This window comes from Prionailurus bengalensis, chromosome A2 (assembly GCF_016509475.1).
Source record: "Prionailurus bengalensis isolate Pbe53 chromosome A2, Fcat_Pben_1.1_paternal_pri, whole genome shotgun sequence".
NCBI lineage: Eukaryota > Metazoa > Chordata > Mammalia > Carnivora > Felidae > Prionailurus > Prionailurus bengalensis.
Genome location: NC_057348.1, coordinates 16,800,178 through 16,826,851, shown reverse-complemented (window position 1 = coordinate 16,826,851; position 26,674 = coordinate 16,800,178). Strand labels below are relative to the sequence as shown.

General features: G+C 39.7%; 1 long non-coding RNA gene across 1 annotated transcript in view; it reads right to left on the bottom strand.

Annotated features, from left to right (window-relative positions):
• The window catches only part of LOC122487204, a 97,883-nt gene that overhangs the window by 61,050 nt on the left and 10,159 nt on the right, over positions 1-26,674 (bottom strand). The window lies entirely within an intron of this gene.

Sequence of the window (26,674 nt, the reverse complement as noted above, 5' to 3'; positions counted from 1 at the left end):
GGGAGCAAGTATTTCTTGGAGCAAATAACTAAGCTATTTTTGCTTGTTCTCCATATTATTTAATACAAGGACAGGAAAGTATGCCTGGTATTTTTTAATGCAGAGACAGGAAATTAAGTTGGTTTTAGTTCTCTTTATCAGGTTCCTGCAAACTACTTTGGTTGTAAGCCACCATTGGTTGCTAGTAAGTCCTACGCTGGTATTATTATTATTAAAAAATAGTGACAAGTCTTCTTGTTGTTGAACTGAACACCTAACAGCTGCCGTTTCACCTTATTTGAGCAACTTCTATAAGCATGACAAGGCAGTTCCCAAATCTTTGACAGGTCAGGTAATATCTTTGCCCGAAGAAAAATGGTGAAAACAGCCCACTCTCTGCCTTCAACCAGCAATTCTGTTACATCCTGCTGTGCCGAAGGGACTGTCTTTTTTTATTATTAGTATTAAAAATTTTTTTTTAACATTTATTTATTATTGAGAGAGAGAGAGCATGAGCAGAGGAGGGGCAGAGAGAGGGAGACACGGAATCAGAAGCAGCCTCCAGGCTCTGAACTGTCAGCACAGAGCCTAACACGGGGCTCGAACCCATGGATGTTGAGCTGAAGCTGAAGGATCATGACCTGAGCTGAAGTCAGACTCCCAACCGACTGAGCCACCCAGGCGCCCCTGAGGGGACTGTCTTGAACAAACATCTGAAACATGTGAACGAAACTTTGTATGCTTGTGATTCCCAAAACACTCCTGGTTTTTGCCATGTGTGTCCCATCAAGCATTTACTTTACTGATCTTCCATCCCCTAAATACTTCACCAGACTCACTGTTGTTAGGCCCAGAAATCCCCTGATGACTATATTAGTGTTCTATTGCTGCTGTTATAAATTATCACAAACTTAGTAGTGTGAAACAATACAATTTTATTTAATACAAACAGTACACATTTATTGTTTTACAGTTTGAGGTTTGACATGGGGCTAAAATCAAGGTGGCACTAGGGAAGAATCCATTTCCTTGCCTTTTTCAGGTTCTGCGGGCTGCCTACATTCCTTGGCTCATGGTCCTGCTAACCTTAAAAATAAAACTGTCCGTTATTTTACCAGCAAAAATGAGTTTAAGAATAGCAGAGAAGCCAGAGCTGTGGTGGGCGGTGCAGATGAGCCATTGGCAGCGATGCTTTGTATTCCACATCACTGCCTAAGGTTATGTTAACCTGCATGGTAAAGGTTACAACAACTCTACATTCACTAGTTGGTTTTACGTGAAAAGTTTTCGTTTTTGAACAAATGGAGCTAAACACTGTAGAATCTTAAATTTATAGGGCATGATTCCTTCCAACTTCAAAGCCATATCTCTGAAAATTCTTCCAGTGTCATGTCTCCCTTTGACTCTCCTTTTCTTCTCCCTCTTTTAAGGATGGTTGTTATAACATTGTCCCCGTCTGGATGATCCAGGATAATTTCTTTATTTTATTTTTAATGTTTACTTTTGAGAGAGAGAGAGAGAGAGAGAGAGAGAGAGAGAGCATGAGTGGAGGAAGGGCAGAGAGAGAGGGGGACAGAGGATCCAAAGCAGGCTCCATGCTGACAGCAATGAGCCTGATGTGGGGCTTAAACTCACAAACCATGAGATCATGACCTGAGCCAAAGTCAGACACTTAACTGACTGAGGCACCCAAGTACCCTGGATAATTTCTTTATTTTAAAACCAGCTAATTAGAAAGCTTGGTTCTAACTGCAACCTTAATTCACCTTTGCCATGTAACCTAACATATTCACAGGTTCCAGATATTAGGACTTAGGACATGGACATCTTTGGAGAGAGAAGCGCTATTTTACCTACCACAGTCATCAAGTGAAGAAGGAGCCTAGCTGGCTAGATGGACTTCCTGATGTCTGGGCCTACCATGTGATCACTGGTGACAAATTCAGGGAAGTCAGAAGTAATTATGAGGTAGGTATTTGGGTATTTGGTTAAACCCAAACTCAAATACCACATTTGTTTAAATGTTTATTTATTCTAGAGAAACACAGACATGAGCAGGGGAGGGGCAGAGAGAAGGAGACACAGAATCCAAAGCAGGCTCCAGGCTCTGAGCTATCAGCACAGAGCCCAACGTGGGGCTCAAACCCATGGACCCTGAGGTCGTGACCTGAGCCAAAGTCGGACACCAAACTGACTGAGCCTCCCAGGCGCCCCTCAAATATCAGATTTTGGTATAACACAAAGGCTGAGACTGAACTGCAGTGCATTCCTAACACCCTTTGGTCCAGCAGTCCACATCTAGAAATTTACTCTACAAAATTACTCATATAACTGTGCAAATTTATACCAATAAGAATATATACTGCCACACGATTTGGATAAGAGGAAAACTGTAGACAATTGTCTGTCCATAGGGGGAAAGTTCACGAAGTATACTATACCCTTATTCTGGAACATTTTGCGACTTACATAAAATGAGGTAAAATTGTAATTATCGACTAGGAGAATAGATGTTCATGATCTATTGCAGTTTTTACAAAAGAGCAAGCTGTGGAACAAAATGCATAGTATGAAACCATTTTACCTTCTATAAGTGTGTGTCTGTGTGTGTGCACAAATGTGTAGGAATGTCCAGAGAAAAAGGTCTAGAAGGATATATACCTGTTAGCAATAGAAACTGCTGAGTTATCTAGATTTTTGACTATGAGCATGCATCACTTTCATTTATCCCTGGACCCAGAAATTCTAATTTTGGGAATTTACTAAGGTAAACATCATGGTGATGAACAGAGATTTATCTACAAAGATCAATACCATTGTTTAAGAATGAACAATCATTAGCACCCAAAATGAAGGGAGAATTGATTAAATGAGTTGTACAAGTATACTTGGAAGAGTATACAGCTGTTAAAAATAAGACAAACATGGCACAAAAACAGACACTCAAATCAACGGAACAGAATACAGAACCCAGAAATGGACCCACAAACATATGGCCAACTAATCTTTGACAAAGCAGGAAAGAATATCCAATGGAATAAAGACAGTCTTGTCAGCAAGTGGTGCTGGGAAAACTGGACAGCGACATGCAGAAAAATGAACCTGGACCACTTTCTTGCACCATACACAAAAATTAACTCAAAATGGACGAAAGACCTAAATGTAAGACAGGAAGCCATCAAAATCCTCGAGGAGAAAGCAGGCAAAAACCTTTTTGATCTTCGCCGCAGCAACTTCTTACTCAACACGTCTCCAGAGGCAAGGGAAAACAAAGCAAAAATGAACTATTGGGATCTCATCAAAGTAAAGAGCTTCTGCACAGTGAGGGAAACAATCAGCAAAACTAAAAGGCAACCGACAGAATGGGAGAAGTTATTTGCAAACAACATATCAGCTAAAGGGTTAGTATCCAAAATCTATAAATAACTTATCAAACTCAATACCCAAAAAACAAATAATCCAGTGAATGAATGGTCAAAAGACATGAATAGACACTTCTCCAAAGAAGACATCCAGATAGCCAACTGATACATGAAAAAATGCTCAACCTCACTCATCATCAGGGAAATATTACTCGGCAATCCAAAAGAATGAAATCTTGCCATTTGCAACTATGTGGATGGAACTATTATGCTAAGCGAAATTAGTCAGAGAAAGACAAATATCATATGACTTCACTCATTTGAGGACTTTAAGACACAGAAGAGATGAACACAAGGGAAGGGACACAAAAATAATATAAAAACAGGGAGGGGGACAAAACATAAGAGACTCTTAAATGCGGAGAACAAACAGAGGGTTGCTGGAGGGGTTGCGGGTAGGGGTATGGGCTAAATGGGTAAGGGGCATTAAGGAATCTACTCCTGAAATCACTGTTGCACTATATACTAACTTGGATGTAAATTAAAATAATAATAATAATAATAATAATAATAATAATAAATAAGATAAACAGGGGCACCTGAGTGGCTCAATCAGTTAAGCATCTGACTTTGGCTCAGGTCATAATCTCGCTGTTTCTGGGTTTGAGCCCCATGTCAGGTTTTCTGCTGTCAGCAAGGAGCCGGCTCCAGATCCTCTGTTTTCCCTCTTTCTCTGCCCCTCCCATTTGTGTTCTCTCTCTCTCTTTCAAAAATAAATATTTTTTTTAAAATCAGATAAACAAATATACTATTAAATGAAAAAATATATGTATAGTGTATTCCATTTCAAATACACATACAAATAAATATTATTATGCAAATATCATCAGTATTTATTTCCGGGGTAATGTGTGATTTTTACTTTCTTCCAATGTTTTGGAAGAGAGGAATAGGAAGTAAATAAGTCAGAGGTGCGACTATTTCCTCACTTTTCTCCAGGTTGAACGTCAGAGGACAATGTACATTAAGGAGCCACAGTTTGGGGGTTGGGTGAGAAATACCAGAGGAGGCAGCTGGTCCCAGATTCTCTGGAACAGCCAGTTATAAAGCCCATGCAGCACTCAGTAATCATGCTGAAAGTGTAGTGGTGACTGGTCTTTGCAGCTGGGGCTAACAGCAGGAGGGGTAGACCAGGCAAAAATCCCACAGTCCCAGATGTCCAAGTCTCCTGACTTGAGCAGAAAAGTACTTTCTTCCAGGCTTTCCCTGTGGGCTGAGCCGACCACAGGGCAGCATCAGGATGATATTAGGCTATCGTTACATGGCAGGTGAGGAGTATCCAAAGGTCATAACCAGTCTCAGACTAAGACTCCATTGTAAGAATTGGAATTTTTCTGATGATTCTTATGCTTTTTTACGGAGATCAAATTATCAATTGTCTTATGTTCAATTACTAAAGGAGGAAGGCAACACTGAAAACTAAATCACAGTTGCTACTTGAAGTTGATGGACTAGAAGGAAGCTACTCAGAGAGGCTGTGATTTTTTTTTTTTTTTTTTTTTTTTTTTTTTAGTTAGACCATCCAGCCCCTGAACACACAGACTGGAGGTAGAAGTTCTAGCTTAGAGCTTCCTCACACCATGTGGCCTCTTCATGCCCAGTCTGTCTCCACAGCCAAAATGCCAGCTGCTCTTGCCTGTTCCAATTCTGCTCTTTGAGCTCTACCTGCTGTGCAGGGCTGGATGCTTGTCTGATGCCACTGCCTACAGCCTAGACTTCCTTCCCCCTAGGGGATTCTGGGGGGCTCTATTCCATTCCCTCTTCGGAGCTGATGTGCCCACCCCTCCACTGCTGGAAATAATAGTTGCTGACAGTTCATAGCTGCACTCCTCACCAGAAACTGTCCTCAGCCAAAGGGAACTGCCTGTGCAGAATATGCCCCCTTCCAGGCTCATAGCTAGTGGTTGGTGCATATGGAGATTTAAAAGCTTGCTCTTCATTACACAATTTGAGTCAACTCTGTGGGGCTATCCCAGCTCCAGATCTGCTTGTAGGATTATCTGAGGCCCCATTTGCAATCTCACTGGGGGTCAGCTGCTCCCTTTGCCCAGTTCTGCCTCCCTCACCCCCTTACTGTTATGTCTACTGAGCACATCCTCTAACAACCTTGCTGTACCAGTTTGCTGAACAAATTCTCTGCAGCTCAGAGTCTGTTTCAAAGGAAACCAATCTAAGACATCCTCCTATTGGGAGTCAGGCCTGTGCTTGCTGCAGAATCCCAGGAAACAAGCAAATCCATTAAAGGGTAGAGAGGTCTGTGTTCAGCCAGGCCTGTGTCCATCACTAATAGGGTGCTTTGGGGAGTGTTCCTTGACTTCTTGGGTTCCCAACTGGAACACGAGAAGACAGGTTGTCTCTGCTAGTCTCAGAGGTGGTAGGAAGTCCTACCTTAATAAATGTGTTTGTGTGTGTGTGTGTGTGTGTGTGTGTGTGTGTGTGTGTGTGTATTCACATGCAAATATTCCCTATATCCCTAGCTCTGGGCACTGAGAGGGCTTTGGAGCAGTAACACCTTCAACAGCACGGTACCAGATTTAACACCAAGTACCAAGACCTTGGCTTCTAAATACCATCCTCCACCAAAAAAGCCAGAATTCCTTGGCTGTTATAAGAAAAACTATGAGATGAGCTTGGTATTCCTTGCCAGAAAGCAAGGAAGTCCTCAAAGAATAATACAATTTTTATCAAAAGGACCTGGAGGAAAGTTGGAAGAGGCTCTCATGGTTAAATCAGACAATTTCAGATAAATTTTTTAAAATGATCTCCTTAATTTGATCTGCAAATTTAACATAATCACTATCAAAATCCAGCAGTTGTTTTTTTTTTTTTTGCCAAAATTGACAAGCCAATCCTCAAATTAATATGGAAATGCAAAGAACCCAGGATAGCCAAAACAGCCAAAACAATGAACAAAAAGAACAAAGTTGGAGGACTCACACTTCCCAATCTAAAACTCACTGTAAGGGAGAGATTGGCAAACTTTTTGGTAAAGGGCTAGATAGTAAGTATGTTAGGCTTTGTGGACTGTACAGTCTCTGTCACAACTATCAACTCTGTTTTTAGTATATTCAGTGTTGTGCAATTACCCCCACAGTCTAATATTAGAACATTTTTTCACCCCTTAAAAAACCTTGTACTATTAGCAATCACTCCTTGTTTCCTCATGCCACTTTCCAGTCATAGACAACCACCAATCTACTGTCTATAGGTTTGTCTGTTCTGAACACTTCACACCACGTATGACTGGCTTCTTTCACTTAGCATAATGTTTTCAAGGTTAATGTATGTTGCAGCATGTATCAGTATTTCATTCCTTTTTATAGCTGAATTATAGTCCATTGTATGGATATATCACAATTATTTTATCCATTCATCAGTTGATGGATATTTGGATTGTTTCCACTTTGGGGCTATTATGGATGGTGCTGTTATGAACCAAGTACAAGGTTTTGTGTAGATGTATATTGTCACTTCTTTTGAATATATACCTAGGAGTGGAGTTGCTGGGTCATATTGTAGCTCTGTGTTTAACCTTTTGAGTAGTTGCCAGACTGTTTTTCAAAGCAGCTGTACCATTTTGTCTTTCTCCAGCAGCGTTTAAGGGTTCCAATTTCTCCACGTGTTAAACAATACTTGTAATTATTTGTCTTGTTTATTATAGCCATCCCAGTAGATATGAAGTGCTATCTCATTGTGGTTTTGATGTGCATTTTCCTAATGACTAATGACGTTGAGTATCTTTTCATGTGCTTATTGGCCATTTGTATATCTTCTTTGGAGAAATGTCTATTTCATCCTTTGCCCATTTTTAATGGGTTATTTATCTTTTCATTATTGCATGGTAAGAGTTCTTTATATAGTCTAGATACATGTCCCTTATCAGATACATAATTTGCAAATATTTTCTCCTATATGTGGGCTCATTTTCTTGATGGTGTCCTATAAAGCACAAAAGTTTTTGATTTTGATGAAGTCCAATTCATCTATTTTTCTTTTGTTACTCATGCTTTTGGTATCATATCTAAAAAGTCACTGCCACATCCATAGACGTGAAGATTTACCCCTATGTTTTCTTCTAAGAGTTTTCCAGTTTTGATTCTTTTGAATTTATTTTGTGAGGTAGTAGTCCAAATTCATTCTTTTGCATGTGGACATTTGATTGTCCCATTATCGACTGCCAGAGTTAACAGTCTATATCCTTCTTTTTGTGTGTATGTACACACACACACACACACACACACACACAAATATATAACAGTCTATATCCTTCTGGTTTCCAAGGTTTTATGATTTTTTTTTCATCACAATTGTCAAAGCTGAATTTAGTCATGTTAAGTTTCAACATGATACCACAAATTTCCCACCAATTGTACAAAACATCCCTTTGGGTCAATTCTAAATTAGGCTCATGCAATAAAATGCACATTTCATTTTAAAGCTTTTGTGCAGGTGTGCCCAAGCTGTCAAAACCAATTTAACAGGATCAAATGCCTTAACAGTTGAAGACTTAGTTTTTCATCAGGCTGTCTCTAGAGAGGTTCCAGGCAAATAAATAGTGAAATCCCAAGAAACCTTTTTTTTTTTTTTCATACCAGCCAAGAAAGATCGGTACTGAGTAATTTGGAATAGTATCAAGGGGGATTCAATTCATTAACAGCACTGACTCTGAGGGGAGATGCCAACTGCATTGTCCTTGAAGGGTGAGTGGTACCTTGACCTCTGGCAATGAACCACGGGATCTTTGGTTGATAAGGAGGTTGGGGAGAAATTCTAACATAGGAGAGTATGGGAAAGGTATAGAGGGAAGATGAACTTGTAAAGGCATGCTGGGACAGATGGGCGGCTGGGAGAGGGCTCAGATCCCTGGCTGAAGAAATACAAAGATGTTGTTAAAAATTACTTGGAACATGGGGTGCCTAGGTGGCTCAGTTGTTTAGGCGACCGACTTCGGCTCAGGTCATGATCTCACAGTTTGTGAGTTCGACCCCTGTGTCAGGCTCTGTGCTGACAGCTCAGAGCCTGGAGCCAACTTCAGATTCTGTGTCTCCCCTCTCTCTACCCCTCCCCTGCTCATGTTCTGTGTCTCTCTGTCTCTCAATAATAAATAAACATTAAAAAAATTAAAAAAATTACTTGGAACAAAAAAAGAAAGACTACTTGGAAAAAAAGGCAAAAAGGTAGTTGGTATGTACTTTCAATGTCATACTGAGAATTAAGGGGGATGATGGTCTCATCTAAGAGTTATTTAATTATGTGTCTTAAAGTAATGTGCTTTGTCATTTATTAATTACTCTAAAGTTATATGCTAAATATTATCCACTGGAAAAGATAACCCCAAAGGTTATGGTTTGATTGCCCTCTCAACACGAACCAACTTTATATCTTATCTAACATTTTATTTATTTTTAAAATATTTATTTATTTGTTTTGAGAGTACATGCGCATGCACTTTTGCATGGGCAGGGGGAAAGACAAAGAGAGAGGAAGACAGAGAATCTGAAGCAGGCTCCAAGCTGTCAGCTTAGAGACTGATGTGGGGCTTGATCTCATAAAATCGTGAGATTAGCCAAAATCAAGAGTTGGATGCTTAACTGACTGAGCCACTCAGGCTCCCCATCTAACTTAACATTTTAATTCTTTTTTTTTTTAAGGTTTATTCATTTTTCAGAGACAGAGAGACAGAGTGTGAGTGGGGGAGGGGCAGACAGAGAGGGAGACACAGAATCCGAAACAGGCTCCAGGCTCTGAGCCATCAGCACAGAGCCTGACGTGGGGCCTGAATTCATGGACGGCGAGATCATGACCTGAGCCAAAGTCAGACACTTAACCGACTGAGCTACCCAGGCGCCCCTAACATTTTAATTCTAACATTACTTTTTTTTCCTCCCAATAGCCCTTTATAAATGTCTGTGAATACCCAGTTCCTCAACCTGCTCTTTGAACCAGCTTTGACATCTTACTTGCTCCCTCATATTTGTATAAGTCACGTTTTCAATTTTTGGAAAATTATACTTTGCCAGGATTCAGCCTGTGATGACTCACTGACCAAGGGTTGTTAAGTGTCCTTTGAGGAGAAAAAGTAGCCCTCATTGCAACAAGGAGCTCAACTCTAAATTGCCATTGGATTCCTCCTTCTTCATGGATTTGTAAGGAACTAGATGCAAAAGCTGTGAAAAATGCATTCCAAGGGAGAGGGAGGCTCTTTCCCGATGGCTGTGATATTGTATCATTGCACAAACGCTAGGAGGCCTGACATGTCAAGTGAGCCAGACATTCCCACAGAAGCATATGTTTAAGAATGATTTTAGGCAGTATTTCATCTCAGCCCCTGCCTTGGCACCCTGCTGCTCCATTGTTGAAAGTCCATGTTAAGGGGTGCCTGGGTGGCCCGGTTGGTGAGTGTCCGACTTCAGCTCAGGTCGTGATCTCACGGTTCATGGGTTTGAGCCCTGCATCGGCTTGCTGCTGTCAGAGCAGAGCCTGCTTTGGACCCTCTGACCCCTTCTCTCTCTCCCCCTCCCCCACTCACACTCTCTCTCAAAAATAAACATTAAAAAAAAAAAAACAAAGTCCATGTTAAGACATTCGGATGATCATAACTTAGCACATAGAGCTGACTACTACTTTGGTTCTCTGTGGGAAAGGACAGAATAACCCTCTTGGCTTCAAGTATGGTCCAAAGTGACTAACAAACTCACCAATGGGGTTACTGTTCACCGCCTGGAAATGTTAACTGTTTAGAAGTGTTTCCCAGTTAGTTTGAGAGCTTCCCAGAGACAGAGATGATCTCATTTATCTCCATATCCCCTATTTCTACCCACAGGAGTTGGCATTCAGAAAGCATTTGATAAACTGCAGTTGAAAGAACACATTTCTGGAAAAGTCCTATTGGCAGGTACTATAACTGGCGAACCAAAAAATAAAAATAAAAGATGTTCACAGAGAGAAGCAGAAATCTACTAATTTATTGCTCCAAGCTTGGGATTAATTTCAACTTGCTTGGGTTTCTCATGGTAGGGGTGCAATAGCTTGGGTTAGATAAAACAGTAAAAGAGGGGGCGCCTGGGTGGCGCAGTCGGCTAAGCGTCCGACTTCAGCCAGGTCACGATCTCGCGGTCCGTGAGTTCGAGCCCCGCGTCGGGCTCTGGGCTGATGGCTCAGAGCCTGGAGCCTGTTTCCGATTCTGTGACTCCCTCTCTCTCTGCCCCTCCCCCGTTCATGCTCTGTCTCTCTCTGTCCCAAAAATAAATAAACGCTGAAAAAAAAATTAAAAAAAAAAAACAGTAAAAGAAAAAAAAAGTAGCATTTGTGTAACTCAATAGAAATTAGCCTTTTTCAGTACAATCTGAGCACCAATTATCATACAAACCAATTTCTCAATTAAAAAAATGCATAGGACATTATTGTACTTCCTTAGAGTGTACATATCATTTTTCTTTCTGAGATACAAATAGTTGTGACTTCTGTCTAGGGAGGCAGAAATTAGAGTGTCAGAGGGATAAAATGACAGAAAATTGTTTCTACCATGTGGGGGGCTTCGTTGAATTATGTTCAGTCATATGCTAGGGTTAAATAATGTGAACTAAACAGACAAAAGCTATGCATATTATAATAGTGTTAAAAGACAGTTTATAAATATTAATCTCTAATCTCAAAAACAATTCACATTCATTTGGAATGGACAACAGTATACATTTACAGGGTTTTTTTTTAAGTTATTTAATGTGAAAAACTATTATTTATTAAGTTTGTTTTAATGCTTATTTTTGAGAGAGAGAGAGAGAGAGAGAGAGAGAGAGAGAGAGAGAGAGAGAGCATGAGCAGGGGTGGGGGGTTGGGCAGAGAGGGAGGGAGGCACAGAATCTGAAACAGGCTCCAGGCTCTGAGCTGTCAGCATAGAGCCTAATGCGGGGCTCGAACTCATGTACTGTGAGATCATGACCTGAGCTGAAGTCGGACGCTCAAAGCTGCCTTAATTCTCCTGACTTCTGTCAAATTATAAAATGGAGAGATCTAAACAATCTCGACATCCACCAGATTATCACATTGGTCAACCGTATTGATGACATCATGCTAATTGAACCAAATAAGCAATAAATGGATAGTATTGTAAAGTCCTTGGTAAGACTCATGTGCTACAATGGCTGGGAGATAAATCCTTTGAAGACTCAGGTGTCCATCACATTCAGTAAAATTTTTAGGAGTTTAGTAGTCTGGGACATCACCTCCAAAATAAAAGACAAATTATTGCATCTCATACCTCCCACTACCAAGAAGAAAGCACAATACATTCTTGTCAATATTCAGTATGGTCAGTTTCTTTAACTTCAGCTATTCTAATAATTGTTGTGTAGTGGTCTCTTGTTCCATTTTTAATTTGCATAATTAATTTGCATGATGTTGAACATCTTTTCATGTTCTTACTTGCCATCTGGATATCTTCTTTGATGAAGTGCCTGTTCAAATCTTCTAGTCATTAAAATTGTGTCATTTTCTTGTTGATTTCTCAGAGTTCTATACATGTGCAAGTCCTTTATCAGATATATGCCTTGCAAGGATTTTCTCCTAGCTTATGCTTTGTCTTTTCATTTTCTTAACAATGTCATTTGAAGAGCAGGAGTTAAAAAAATTTTTTTTACTGTTCATTTATTTCTGAGAGAGAGAAAAACAGAAAATGCAAATGGGGGAGGGGCAGAGAGAGAGGGGAACAGAGGATCCAAAGCAGGCTCTGCACTGACAACAGACAGCCCAACATGGGGCTGGAACTCACGGACCATGAGATCATGACCTGAACCAAAGTCTGATGTTTAACCGACTAAGCCACCCAGGTGCCCCTGAAGAGCAGGAGTTTTAAATTTTCACAAAGTCCACTTTCTTTTTTCCAAAATTTAAAAAAATGTATTATTATTATTATTATTATTATTATTATTATTTTGAGAGACAGAGGGAGCCACAGCATGCACAGCAGAGAGGCAGAGAGAGAGAGGGAGACACAGAATCCAAAGCAGGCTCCAGGCTCTGAGCTGTCAGCACAGAGCCCAATGGGGGGGCGGGGGGGGGCGCTTGAACTCACAAACTGTGAGATGGTGACCTGAGCTGAAGCCTGACACTTAACCGACTGAGCCAGCCAGGAGCCCCTTCCGTTTTCTTTTATAAGTTTTATAATTTGAGGTTTCGCATTTAGGTCTATGATTCATTTAGAGTTAATTGCTGTACATGCTGTGAGATATGGATCCAAATTTGTTTTGTTTTTTTGCATATGTTAGTCCAGTTGTTCAAGTACCGCTTGTTGAAAAGTATATCCTTTCTCCACTAAGTTGCCTTTATGTCTTTGTTACAAATAGTTGTCCCTACATGTGTGGGTTTGTTTTGGGACTCTATTCTATTCCTTTGATATATGTGTTCCTAACTTTATGTCAAAAACAAACTATTTTGATTACTATAGCTTTGTAATAACTATTGTGATTACATGGTATTAGCCTTCCAACTTTTTTTCTTATTCTGAGTTGTTTTGACCCTTCTAGTTCTATGAATTTCTATGCGAATTTTAGAATCAGTAAGTCAATGTTTTCAAAAAAGCTTGCTGGGATTTTGATTGGTATTGCACTGAATCTATAGATAAATTTGGGGAGAATTGACTTTTGAACACTATTGAGTCATTTTTTAAACTTTATTTATTTTGAGAGAGAGAGAGAGAGAGAGAGAGAGAGCGAGCGAGCAGGGAGGGGCAGAGAGAGAGGGAGAGAGAAAATCCCAAGCAGGTTCTGCACTGTCAGAGTAGGGCTTGACTCGGAGCTTGACACGGGCTCAAACTCATGAACCGTAAGATCATTACCTGAGCTAAAACCAAGAACCAGCTGCTTAACTGACTGAGCCACCCAGGCGCCCCAACACTATTGAGTCTTTTAACCATAAAGAAGGTATATCTTTCCACTTAATTTTTGTCAGCATTATTTTAATTTAGGTTTTATTTTAAGCAGGTTTTCTTTAATTTTTCTGAGCAGTATTTTATAGTTTTCAGTATATAGATCTTTCATATCCTTTGCAAATTTATCCCTAAGTAGTTCATATTTTTATATTATTAATGATACTGCTTTTCAAATTTAATTTCCAGTTGTTTATTGCTAGCATATAAAAAAAAACAACTTTTTTTCCTGTGGTTTCTCCTATTAAATGCTTTATTAAGATATATTTCACACACAATAAAAGTCACCCATTTAAAGAATGTAATTCAATGGACTTTAGTATATCCACAGAGCACTGCAATCTGAGAACACCTGTCACCCCCCCAAAAACCTCATATGTATTATTAGTCACTCCTCTTTTCTCCACCTCACCTCCGTCAGCCATAGGCAACCACTGTTCTTTGTTCTGTCTCTATGGATTTGCCTATTTGCACATTTCAGATGAATAAGATCATACAATATGTGGTCTTTTGTGACTGGCTTCCCTCACTTAAAACAATGTTTTTAAGACTCATCTATGCTGGAGCATATTATCAGACTTCATTCCTTTTTTTACTGCCAACTAATATTCCTATTGTGTGGATATACCATATTTTGTTTATCCATTCATCAGTGAATGTACATATTTGGGTTGTTTCCACTTTTTGTTATCGTAAGTAATGCTTCTATGAAATTCACTTGCAAGTTTTATGTAGATGCATTTTTTAATACTCAGAAGTGGAATTGCTGGGTTATATATTAACTGTGCATTTAATATTTTGAGGAATTGGGGGGCCTAGGTGGCTGAATCGGTTGAGCATCTGACTCTTGATTTCAGCTCAGGTCGTGATCCCAGGGTTGTGGGATTGAGTTCCGTGTTGGGCTCTGCACTGACCATGGAGCCTGCTTGGGATTCTCTCTCCCTCTGCTCCTCTCCCCTGTCGTGCTCTTTCTCTCTTTTGAGGAACTACCCAGACTATTTTCCAAAGTGGCTTCACAATTTTATATTCTCACTGGCAATGTATGAGAGTTCTAATTTCTCCACATCCTCTCAACACTTATTGTGAAAATAAGTGCCTTAATTCTAGCCATCCTAGTGGATATAAATCAGTATTTCATTATGGTTTCGATTTGCATTTACCTAATGATAATGGTGTTAAACATTTTCTTCATAAGCTTATTAGCAATTTGTTTATTTTCTTTGGAAAACTGTCTACTCAGATCCTTTGGTCATTTTATTTTTTAATTGATTAATTAATTAATTATTGCATGGAAGAGATTATTCTGAAGTTTAGTTTCTAAAATTAATATTTGATACATTATAGTTACAAAGTTAAAACCCTAGTTTTTCCTGTCCTTTTAAATTTTGCATATAAATTTTCTTATTCTCTTAGTGATTTTTTTTGAAGTTTAGGTGACACACAATGTTACATTAGTTTCACTTAATATGCAACATAGTGATTTGACAAATCTATACATCATGCTCTGCTCACTACAAATCCACAAATATAGCTACCATCTGTCACTATACAACTTTTTTGCCCATTTAAAAAATTGGGTTATTGGGGTGCCTGAGTGGCTCAGTCGGTTGAGTGTCTGACTTCGGCTCAGGTCATGATCTCGCGGTCCGTGAGTTCGAGCCCCGCGAAGGGCTCTGGGCTGACAGCTCAGAGCCTGGAGCCTGCTTCAGATTCTGTGTCTCCCCTCTGCCTCTCCGCTGCTTGCACTCTGTCTCTTGCATTGCTTCAAAAATAAACATTAAAAAAAAACTTTTTTAAAAAATTGGGTTATTGATCTTTTATTAACTTTTAGGAGTTCTTTATATATTTTGGATATAAGTCTTTTATCAGATATATGACTTGCAAATATTTTCTCCCATCCAGTGGGTTACGTTTTTACTTTCTTGATGGTATCATTTCTAGCACAAAAGTTAAAAAAAAATCATGAAGTCAAAATTATTTTGCTTATTCAAATTATTTTGTCTTTTCTTTCTTTCTTTTTTATGTTTGTTTATCTTTAGAGAGAGAGGGACAATGCATGAGCAGGGGAGGGGCAGAGAGAGAGAGAGAGAGAGGGAGACACAAAATCTGAAGCAGGCTCCAGGCTCTGAGCTGTTAGCACAGAGTCCAACATGGGGCTCGAAATCATGAACCGTGAGATCATGACCTGAGCTGAAGTTGGACTCTCAACCAACTGAGTCACCCAGGTTCCCCTCTTTTTTTTTTTTAAGTTAGTCTCTGCACCCCACCAGTGGCTCAAACTCATAACCCAGAGATCGAGAGTCACATGCTCTTCTAACTGAGCCAGCCAGGTACCACGCCTTTGCCTTTTCTTATAATAGTCATGATTTTTAAAAAATTTACTCTCCTTGGGATGCCTGGGTGGCTCAGTTGAGTGTCTGACTCCTGATTTAAAAAAATTTACTCTTCCTTAAAAAAATTTTTTTTTAATGTTTATTTATTTTTGAGAAAGAGAGAGAGAGAGGCAGAGCACGAGCAGGGGAGGAACAGAGAGAGGGGGAGACACGGAATCCAAAGCAGGCTCCAGGCTCTGAGCTGTCAGCACAGAGCCCAACATGGGGCTTGAACTCATGAATTGTGAGATCATGATGTGAGATGAAGTTAGATGCTTAACCAACTGAGCCACCCAGGAGCCCCTGTTTATTTATTTTGAGAGACACAGAGACAGTGCGAGCAGTGGAGGGGCAAAGAGAGAGGGAGAGATGGAATCTCAAGCAGGTTCCACACTGTTAGCACAGAGCCCGATGTGGGGCTCAAACTCACAAACTGTGAGATCATGACCTGAGCCAAAACCAACTGAACCACTCAGGTGCCCCTAAAAATTTACTCTCCTAATCTCTGTGAATTACTGTATTTAGATAATTTATATTTAATTTGATCAATGATATGTTAGAGCTTAAATCTGTCATTTTCTTTTTTGTTTTGTTCATTCCTTCTATTTTCCATTTCTCTTTTTTTCTTTTTCTTGCCTTCTTGTGAGTTGATTGATTTTTTAAAAGAATTCCATTTTGGGAAAAAAAATTCAATTTTGATTTATCTATAGTGTTTTTGAGCGTATAGAGTTTTTTGGTAGTTGCTTTAGATATTACATTATACACACATTACTTATCACAGTATGCAGGTTTTAATATTTTACCAGTTCAAATGAAGTTTCAAAACCTTACCTCCCTTTAAGTCCTTTTACCCTCCCCTATTTATAATTGTCTTAAATATTTCTTCTACATACACTGAGAAACATATCAGGCAATGTTATATATATATTGCTTCAACTATCAAACATCATTTTTAAAACTTGAGAGAAGAAGGAAGGTATTTACCAATATTTTCACTGTTTCTATTGTGGTTTAAATTCCTCCTGATATTCTAAGTTTTCATCTTTTATCATCTTCCTTATATTTTAAGAACATACTTTAGCAATTTTTAGAGTATGTTTAGTGGTGACAAATTCTTGGTTCTTCTAAGTTTTCTGTAGTTTTCCTTCATTCTTTTTTTCCCTAATATTTATTTGTGTGGGGGGGTGCATGAACAGGGGAGGGGGCAGAGAGTGAGGGAGAGAGAATCCAAGCAGGCTCTGCTATGTCAGTGCAGAGCCCAACATAGGGCTCAATGTCATAAACTGTGAGATCATGCATGACTTGAGCCAATCAAGAGTCAGCCACTTAACTGACTGGGCCTAACTGACTGGTGCCCCTATTTCCCTTCATTCTTGAAGGATAATTTCACCAGATGTAGAATTTGGGGTTCACAGTTCTTTTCCTTGAGTACTCGGAAAATGTGCTTCTTTTGACATTCATAGTTTCTCATGAGAAATCTGATGTCATTCAAAAAAACCTCCTATAGGTGTTATTTCTCTGTCATTGCTTTCAAAATTTTTTCCTTTGTCTCTAGTTTTAAGAAGTTTAAATATGATGTATCTTGGGGTGATTTCTTTCGGTATGTCCTGTTTATGATTTGTCCAGCTTCTTGAATCTATAGGTTTATGTATTTTGACAAATTTAGAAAATTTCAGCCATCATGTCTTTTTTTTTTTAATACATGAAATGTATTGTCAAATTGGTTTCCATACAACACCCAGTGCTCATCCCAAAAGATGCCCTCCTCAATACCCATCACCCACCCTCCCCTCCCTCCCACCCCCCATCAACCCTCAGTTTGTTCTCAGTTTTTAACAGTCTCTTATGCTTTGGCTCTCTCCCACTCTAATCTCTCTCTCTCTTTTTTTTCTTCTCCTCCCCCATGGTCTTCTGTTAAGTTTCTCAGGATCTACATAAAAGTGAAAACATATGGTATCTGTCTTTCTCTGTATGGCTTATTTCACTTAGCATAACACTCTCCAGTTCCATCCACGTTGCTACAAAGGGCCATATTTCATTCTTTCTCATTGCCACGTAGTACTCCATTGTGTATATAAACCACAATTTCTTTATCCATTCGTCAGTTGATAGACATTTAGGCTCTTTCCATAATTTGGCTATTGTTGAGAGTGCTGCTATAAACAATGGGGTACAAGTGCCCCTATTAATCAATACTCCTGTATCCCTTGGGTAAATTCCTAGCAGTGCTACTGCTGGGTCATAGGGTAGGTCTATTTTTAATTTTTTGAGGAACCTCCACACTGTTTTCCAGAGCGGCTGCACCAGTTTGCATTCCCACCAACAGTGCAAGAGGGTTCCCATTTCTCCACATCCTCTCCAGCATCTATAGTCTCCTGATTTGTTCATTTTGGCCACTCTGACTGGTGTGAGGTGATATCTGAGTGTGGTTTTGATTTGTATTTCCCTGATGAGGAGCGACGTTGAGCATCTTTTCATGTAGCCATCATGTCTTTGAATACTTTTTCAGCCCCTCCTTCTTTCTCTTCTTCTGGGACTCTGATTACACAAATGTATATCTTTTGTTATACTTCCACGGGTTGCTGATGACCATTTCATTATTTTTTTCTATTTTCTCTTTGTGGTTCAGATTGGGTAGCTTTAATTGTCTTATCTTCAAGTTAACTGGTTCTTTCCTCTGTCTTCATTCTTTTTTGAGCTTACCCACTGAATTGAACGTTTCCATTTGGTTCTACTTTAGACTCTATTTCTTTGCTGAGACTTTTTGCTTTTATTTGTTTCAAGCTTATTTGTTTCATCACAAATGCTTGATGAAGCTGTTTTATGATGGTTGCTTTAAAATCCTTGTCAGATAATTCTGACATCTGATTCATTTTGGTGTCAGCATTTTTAAAGTTGTATTTTGTCATTCAAGTTGAAATTTTCCTGGTTCTTGGTATAGTGAGTGATCTTTTTTTTTTTAATTGTACCCTGGACATTTAGAGACATGAGACTCTGGGTCTTTAAAAAACTTTTTTTTTTAAATGTTTATTCCTTTTTCGAGAGAGAGAGAGAAAGAGAGAGAGAGAGAAACAGTGTGAGCAGGGGAGGGGCAGAGAGAAAGGGAGACACAGAATCTGAAGGAGGCTCTAGGCTCTGAGCTATCAGCACAGAGCCCAACGTGGGGCTTGAACTCATGAAATGTGAGATCATAACCTGAGCTGAAGTTGGATGCTTAACGAACTGAGCCACTGAGGCGCCCCTGAGACTCTGGATCTCACATAAATCTATTTTAGCAGGTTGTCTGTGACACCATGCCAGAGAGGAATGGGGTACCACCTCCTTACTGCCAGGTGGGGGTGAAATTCTAGACTTCCCATTTGACTTTCTTGATCCCTCAAGAGGGAAGTGGTACCTCAGTGCCTTGTTCCTTTGTATGGAAGTCAGGTATCTTACCTCCCACTATGCCTGACATCACCGTGGGTGAGAGGGGAGGGGTGACTTGTTGGGAGGGGAGGCCTCGTTATTGTTGGGTGTTGGTGAAAGTTCCATCTTCACACTCAGCCTTCTCTGATACTGAAGGGTAAAGGGAGGAGCACCATTTTATGGTTGGTGGGAACACATCCAGAATCCCCATGTGGCCTCCACTGACACTATAGAGGGGCCTCAATACCACCAGCAGGGATAAAAAAAAAAAATCCCAACTTCCCATTCAGTCTTCTCTAATACAACCCCTCTGGAAGTGAGGGGTGGTGCCACATTACAGTTGGGAGTGGCACTCTAGGCTCCCCATTCCCGAGGTATTGCTGATAGGAGTAGAGAGAGACCATGGTTTTGTTCCATGTTGTTTGGTAGGGTAGGGAAGTATTGTCTATTTCTCTCTTGGTAGGTAGCCCCTTTCTTGGGGCATGAGCTAGAGAAGCAGCTTGTGGGGGGCTTTTTGTGTGTGTATTCCTGTTGGCCTTTCTTAGTTTCTAGCTTCTCTAGCACCCAGTCTAGGGTATAGGAGACCAAAAGAGAAAACCCAGGTGTATCATCACTATATCATCCTGTGATCCCAAAGTCCCAAGCCAGTAAGACTTCAGAGTCATTTTGGTTTATTTTATGTATAATGTCCAGGGTTTTTGTGGTTTTGTTTTGTTTTGTTTTTTAGCTGATCTTTGTAGAGGAGTAAGATGTGTATTTATTCCCTTTTTATCCAGAACCAAAAGTCAATATTATCTTTCTATCTAGGTATAACATTTATTTCCCCATTTCTTAAAACTTTACTTTTTTCAGTTTTCTTAATATAGGGTGTGCTTATTTCTTATTAAGTTTATTATACTTTTGTTGCCATTATGAATGGGATTCTTTCCTTCTTACATTTTAAAATTGGTTAAGACTGTCTGGGTGGTTCAGTAGGTTAAGCATCCGACTTTGGCTCACGGCATGATCTTGCAGTTCATGAGTTCAAGCCACGCATGGGGCTCTGTGCTGACAGCTCAGAGCCTGGAACCTGCTTTGGATTCTGTGTCTCCCTCTCTCTCTGCCCCTCCCCTGCTTGTATTCTGTCTCTCTCTCTCAAAAATAAACAAAACACTAAAAAAACCACTGGTTAACATTGTTCATTTTTGCAAAGAAAAGAGTTAATACAGTAGGTCTGGTTGCTCAGTCTTTGCATGTCTCTTGGGGAGCCTAGAACCCTGTTAACTGTTGGCCAACCACTAAGAATATGGCCTTCAGAATGCTCTTTATGTTCCTGATAATGTTCTGTATGCCTAGAATAATGGATGATGCTGTACCACTTTATCAGGATTGCTTTGCACAAACACCAAGATTGATGATGTACCTCATTTCACTGCTGGGGTCCCGAGTATCAGTTATCATGGATGGTCATGTAGCCAAAACAGTTGCCTATGTGACCAACCTGTGATAAGAGCTTCAGACCCCTGGACCAGAGTGAGCTTCCTTGGGCAGACATTTCACATATCCTTCCAGTTTGCTGCTAGAAAGAGTGTATCCTGTGCAGTCCCAGGAGGGGAAAGACTTGGAAACCTATGTTTGATTTCTCTGGATTTCACCCAAGGCATATTTTTGTTCTGCTGCTCTTACTTGATATCTTTTGCTGTAATAAAGCCTTAGCTGTGAGAATAGCCTGCAAGTAAGTCTTGAGAATCATTCTAGTAAAACACCTGACCTGAGAATGATCATGGGACTCCTAAAACTTAAAAAAAATAGGCTAATCTTGTATCCAGCCACATTGATATTAAACTTTTATCAGAGCTACTAGTTAACCAGCTGATTTTCTTAAATATTCTATATCCTACATCACATCGTCTGCAGAAAATGTGTAATATTTTCCTTTCCCTCTTTATTTATAGGCATTAATTAATCTATTAGACCCTCTAGTACAGTGCTATCAATATACTTATGTTTCTACTTTTAATGGGAAAGCTCCCAGGAGTTCCCAATGTTCCACATTATGATGTTTGCTATAATTTTCCAATAAACATTTTCATATTAAATTTTCTTCTGCTTCTAGTTCACTAAGCGTATTTGGCAGTAATGAGTGTTAAACTTCATTAATATTTTTTACATTTACTGAGATAATCATATACACTTTTCTTTTTCTATTTGAGAGAGAGAGGGAGAGAGAGAACACCAGGAGGGGGGAGGGACAGAAGGGGAGAGAGAGAGGGGAGTGGGTGGAGAATCTTAAGCAGGCTCCACATTCAGCATGGAGCATGATATAGGGCTTGATCCCATGATCCCGGGCTCATGATGGTAGCTGAAATCAAGTCTGGCACTCAACCAACTGAGCCACCCAGGTACCTCTAAAATTTTCTTCTTTAATGAAGCAATCTGGCATCTCTTTTAGATATTTGACTACCCTTTATTTCCTCTGTGGTTATTCAAGCTTTCTGATTTTAAGATTTTTTTTAAATTAAAACATTTTAAAAATATTTTTGAGAAAGAGAGACAGAGAGCAAGCATGGGAGGGGCAGAGAGAGGGAGACACAGAATCCAAAACAGGCTCCAGGTTCTAAGCTGTCAGCACAGTGTCCGACATAGGGCCCAAACCCACGCCTAACCAAATGAGTCACCCAGGTGCCCCTAACATTTTATTTTCAAGTAATGTCTACACCCAATGTGGGGCTCAAACTCACAACCCTGAGACCAAGAGTCGCATGTCCCACCAGCTGAGCCAGCCAGGGGTCCCCAAAAGCTTTCTGATTCTTCTTGATCCAAGTTTGGGGATTTTCATTTTTCTAAGAATATCATCCAGTGTCTACTTTTTTCTTTATTTCATTAAAAAATTTTAACTTTAAATTAAATGAAATAGCAAAGAACTGGTAATATTAAACATGATTTTTCAAAAGAGATCTTTTTATATGGACGTACTAAATTTGTGATATTGTTAATATGAATAATGTTGTGGTCTTTGTCACTTAACATGAAAAAAGTATCTGCCCAATCTATGTCTCATCTTATAACCAGGCTTTCCCCTTCAATTATGAAATATATATCGCATAGAACTCTTTTTGAGGTACTGCATTAAATGTGATTCTTATACACTTGGTTGCAATGTTGTTTTTTTTTTTTTAATGTTTATTCATTTTTGAGACAGAGAGACAGAGTGTGAGTGGAGGAGGGGCAGAGAGAGAGGGAGACACAGAATTTGAAGCAGGCTCAAGGCTCTGAGCTGACAGCACAGAGCCGGATGTGGGGCTTGAACTTACAAACGGTGAGATATGACCTGAGCCGAAGTTGGACGCTTAAGTGACTGAGCCACCCAGGCACCCCAAGCAGTTTCTTTCTAATATACTCTGTCAATAAATTTGGCACCCATCTGTGCAGACATTGCTAGGCTTTGCTTTTTAGCTGTTAAGCCAGACTAGGTTTGTGTAGATATTTTCACCAAATGGTAATGATATTTCCCATCCAAAGTGCTCTTCCAAAACCTCACCACTCCCCCATTAAGAGGTGGAGTTATGTTCTTTCCCCTTGAACTTGGGTGGGTCTTGTGATTGCTTCAATTAATAGAGTATAATGGAAGTAAATGCTATGTGACTTAAGGCTCGGTCATAAAATGTAGTTTTTACTCAGCTCTTTCTTAGGAGGCCCACTGTTAGAAATAGCCACTATACTATGAAAAAGCCCAGGCCACATGAAGAGGTCTAACAGGAAGAACTAAGGGCCTTGGGGGGCGCCTGGGTGGCACAGTTGGTTAAGCGTCCGACTTCAGCCAGGTCACGATCTCGCGGTCCGTGAGTTCGAGCCCCGCGTCGGGCTCTGGGCTGATGGCTCAGAGCCTGGAGCCTGTTTCCGAGTCTGTGACTCCCTCTCTCTCTGCCCCTCCCCCGTTCATGCTCTGTCTCTCTCTGTCCCCCAAAAAATAAATAAACGTTGAAAAAAAAAATTAAAAAAAAAAAAAGAACTAAGGGCCTTGGTCCTCGGCCTTGGCTGAGCTGCCACCCAACAGCCTGTACCAACTTGACTGCAGCATGTGTGAGCCACCTTGGAAACGAAACTGCTAGCTTTCAGTAGAGCTGTCCCAGGTGATCCCATGTGGAGCAGAGACTAACCTTCCTTGCCTGAGTCCTGACCAGGCTGAAAATTTGTAAGCACAATAAATGACTTTTTTTATTTTATTAAATAAATTTTTTATGTCTATTTTTGAGAGAGCAAGAGAGACAGAGTGTGAGCAGGGAAGGGGCAGAGAGACAGGGAGACGCGGAATCTGAAGCAGGCTCCAGGCTCTGAGCTGTCAGCACAGAGCCTGACGCGGGACTTGAACTCACAAACCGTGAGATCATGACCTGAGCCGAAGTCAGCCACTTAACCAACTGAGCCATCCAGGTGCCCCATGACTATTTTTTATTTTAAATCACTGTTTTATTATGTAGCAACTGATAACATACAAAGATAAATATGAAAACTAGTTAAGAGTGGGAAGCATATCGCTTCTGAATTTCTCTGCTCATTCATTTAAAAGCTTTCTTCTCATGGCTTCCACAAGACCACACTCTCCTGTTTTCTTCACCTTTGTCCCTTTGGTGGCTTATCATTCTTTATGACCTGTAAATACTAATGTTCCCAAATGCTCAATCCTGGGCCCTGTCCTTTTACCTGCCCTTTTCTCTACCTATACTTTCTCCCTAGTAGATCTCATGCAGACTTGTACACTGATGACTTCAAAATCTATGTGTTTGTATCTATAGCATTCCTCTAAATTCCTGACTGGTATTGTTGAACTGGTCACTTTGTATCTCCATTTGAATGTTTAGCAACATTCTCTGCCATAATATGTTCAAAGCAGAATTATTAATCCCACATCCCCTGACCTATTTCTCCCCCAGTCTCCATAAGTCTCCACCAGTCTCCATCAGTCATCAGTTGCTGAGGTAAAAAATTTAGGATTTATCTTTGTTTTTCTCTCACTTCCTGCATCCAAACCATCAGCAATATTAACAGACAATATAATACTCCGCATCTCTCATTGTTCAGATATATTTATAAAAGCTCTTACATGAATATATATGGCTTTTGGCTTAATTTAAATGACTAGTATGACTCCGAACACATACTACTCTGGAACTTAACTTTTTTCAGTTGATATCCCTGTGTCAGTAAATATATATTCAACTCTATTTTTTTCTCCCAATTTCTTAATGGATCTCTAAATATATACAAACATCTATAGTTTTATATATACACAGGATCACAATATATTTACTGGGATGTGGTGGTAATTTTCTTTTTTTCCTATCATTTCCTCCTTCCTTCATTTCTCCTAACTCTCAAATCAAGATAACTAGAGGCACTTGGGTGGCTCAGCCAGTTAAGTGTCCCACTCTTGATCTCAGTTCAGGTTATGATCTCACAGTTTATGGGATCGAGCCCCATGACAGGCTCTGTGCTGTCAGCATAGAGCCTCCTTGGGATTCTCTCTCTCTGCCCCTCCACCATTTGTGTGTGCATACTCTCTCTCAATAAATAAATAAACTTTAAAATAATGTCCAAAAAAAGATAACTAGACAGCATATATCCACTTGTATCTTTCTCTGTATGAAAAAAAATTATTTTTAAATGCATGTATATAGAAGTTTAAGCATCTTAAGCTTTTCCCATTCAACAAATCCCAAAACCTCATGGAAACTCCTCTAGAACATCTAGTATAGCAAAAATTCATTCCTTTATTTTATTAAAAAATTTTTTTTTCAATGTTTATTTATTTTTGAGAGACAGAGCATGAGCAGGGGAGGGGCAGAGAGGGAGACACAGAATCCGAAGCAGGCTCCAGGCTCTGAGCTGTCAGCACAGAGCCCGACACGGGGCTCAAACTCACAAACCGCAAAATCATGACCTGAGCCGAAGTTGGATGCTCAACCGATTGAGCCACCCAGGTGCCCCTAAGAAAATTCATTCTTTATTATTTTTTGATTTATTTTTTATTTTTTAAAATTTACATCCAAATTAGTTGGTATATAGTGAAGCAATGATTTCAGTAGATTCCTTAATGCCCCTCACCCATTTAGTCCATCCCCCCTCCCACAACCCCTCCAGTAACCCTCTGTTTGTTCTCCATATTTAGGAGTCTCTTCTGTTTTGTCCCCCTCCCTATTATTTTTGTTTCCCTTCCCTTATGTTCATCTGTTTTGTCCCTTAAAGTCCTCATATGAATGAAGTCATATGATTTTTGCCTTTCTCTGACTAATTTCACTTAGCATAATACCCTCCAGTTCCATCCACGTAGTTGCAAATGGCAAGATTTCATTCTTTTTGATTGCTGAGTAATACTCCATTGCATATATATATATCACATCTTCTTTATCCATTCATCCATCGATGGACATTTGGGCTCTTTCCATACTTTGGGTATTGTTGATAGCACTGCTATAAACATGGGGGTGCATGTGTCCCTTCGAAACAGCACATCTGTATCCCTTGGATGAATGCCTAGTAGTGCAATTGCTGGGTCGTAGGGTAGTTCTATTTTTAGTTTTTTGAGGAACCTCCATACTGTTTTTCAGAGTGGCTGCACCAGCTTGCATTCCAAAAATTCATTCTTTTAAATGACAGCGTTAACATTCCTTGGTATGAATATTACAAAATGTATTCTTCCATTCCATTGTTTAGGAGCATTCTCTTTATTTCCCCCAATATAAGTAACAATACAATTAATATCTTTGTACATTTATTCTTTGTACAAGTATTTTTATTTCTATATACTAGAATTTCAGAAATAGAATTTGCCGAGTCAAAGGATACACACAAATTTTTATTAAATAGTAAGTAGATGGGGCACCTGGGTGGCTCAGTCAGTTAAGCGTTCGACTCCTTGTCTCAGCTCAGGTCACGATCTCATGGTTTATGAGTTCGAGCCCCATGTCGGGCTCCACACTGACAGTGCAGAGCCTGCTATAGATTCTTTCTCTCCCAATCTCCCAATCTCTCTCTGCCCCTCCCCCTCTCACTCTCTCCCAAAAATAAACTTAAAAAAAAATTTAAAAAAAAAGTAAGTAGATACAATTATTAATCAAGCAGAGGGTAGACAAAATAACAGTAAAACAACTATGTACTTACAACCTAGTTTAAGAAATAGAGCTTTAGTGATTCTCTGAAACCTCCTGGATGCTTCCATATGATTCCTTTTCCCCCTATAGAAAAAAAAAGAATCTGAATTTTTTTACTTCTCCCTTCAGTTTTTTTCCCTTTGAGTTTTGACATGTTTTTTAAAAAAATGTTTATTTATTTACTCTTGGGGGGGAGGGGCAGAGAGAGAAAGAGAATCTCAAGGAGGTTCCACACTGTCAGTGCAGAGTCTGATGTGGGGCTCCATCTTATGAACCATGAGATCATGACCTGAGCCCAAATCAAGCTTCAGATGCTTAACTGACTGAGCTACCAAGGCACCCCTGAATTTTCTTGTTTAAATCCCTGCATAATCTGTTAATTTTGACTTGTAAAACTTCATATAAATAGAAAAAAAAATTATATATCCTTTTATGTCTTTT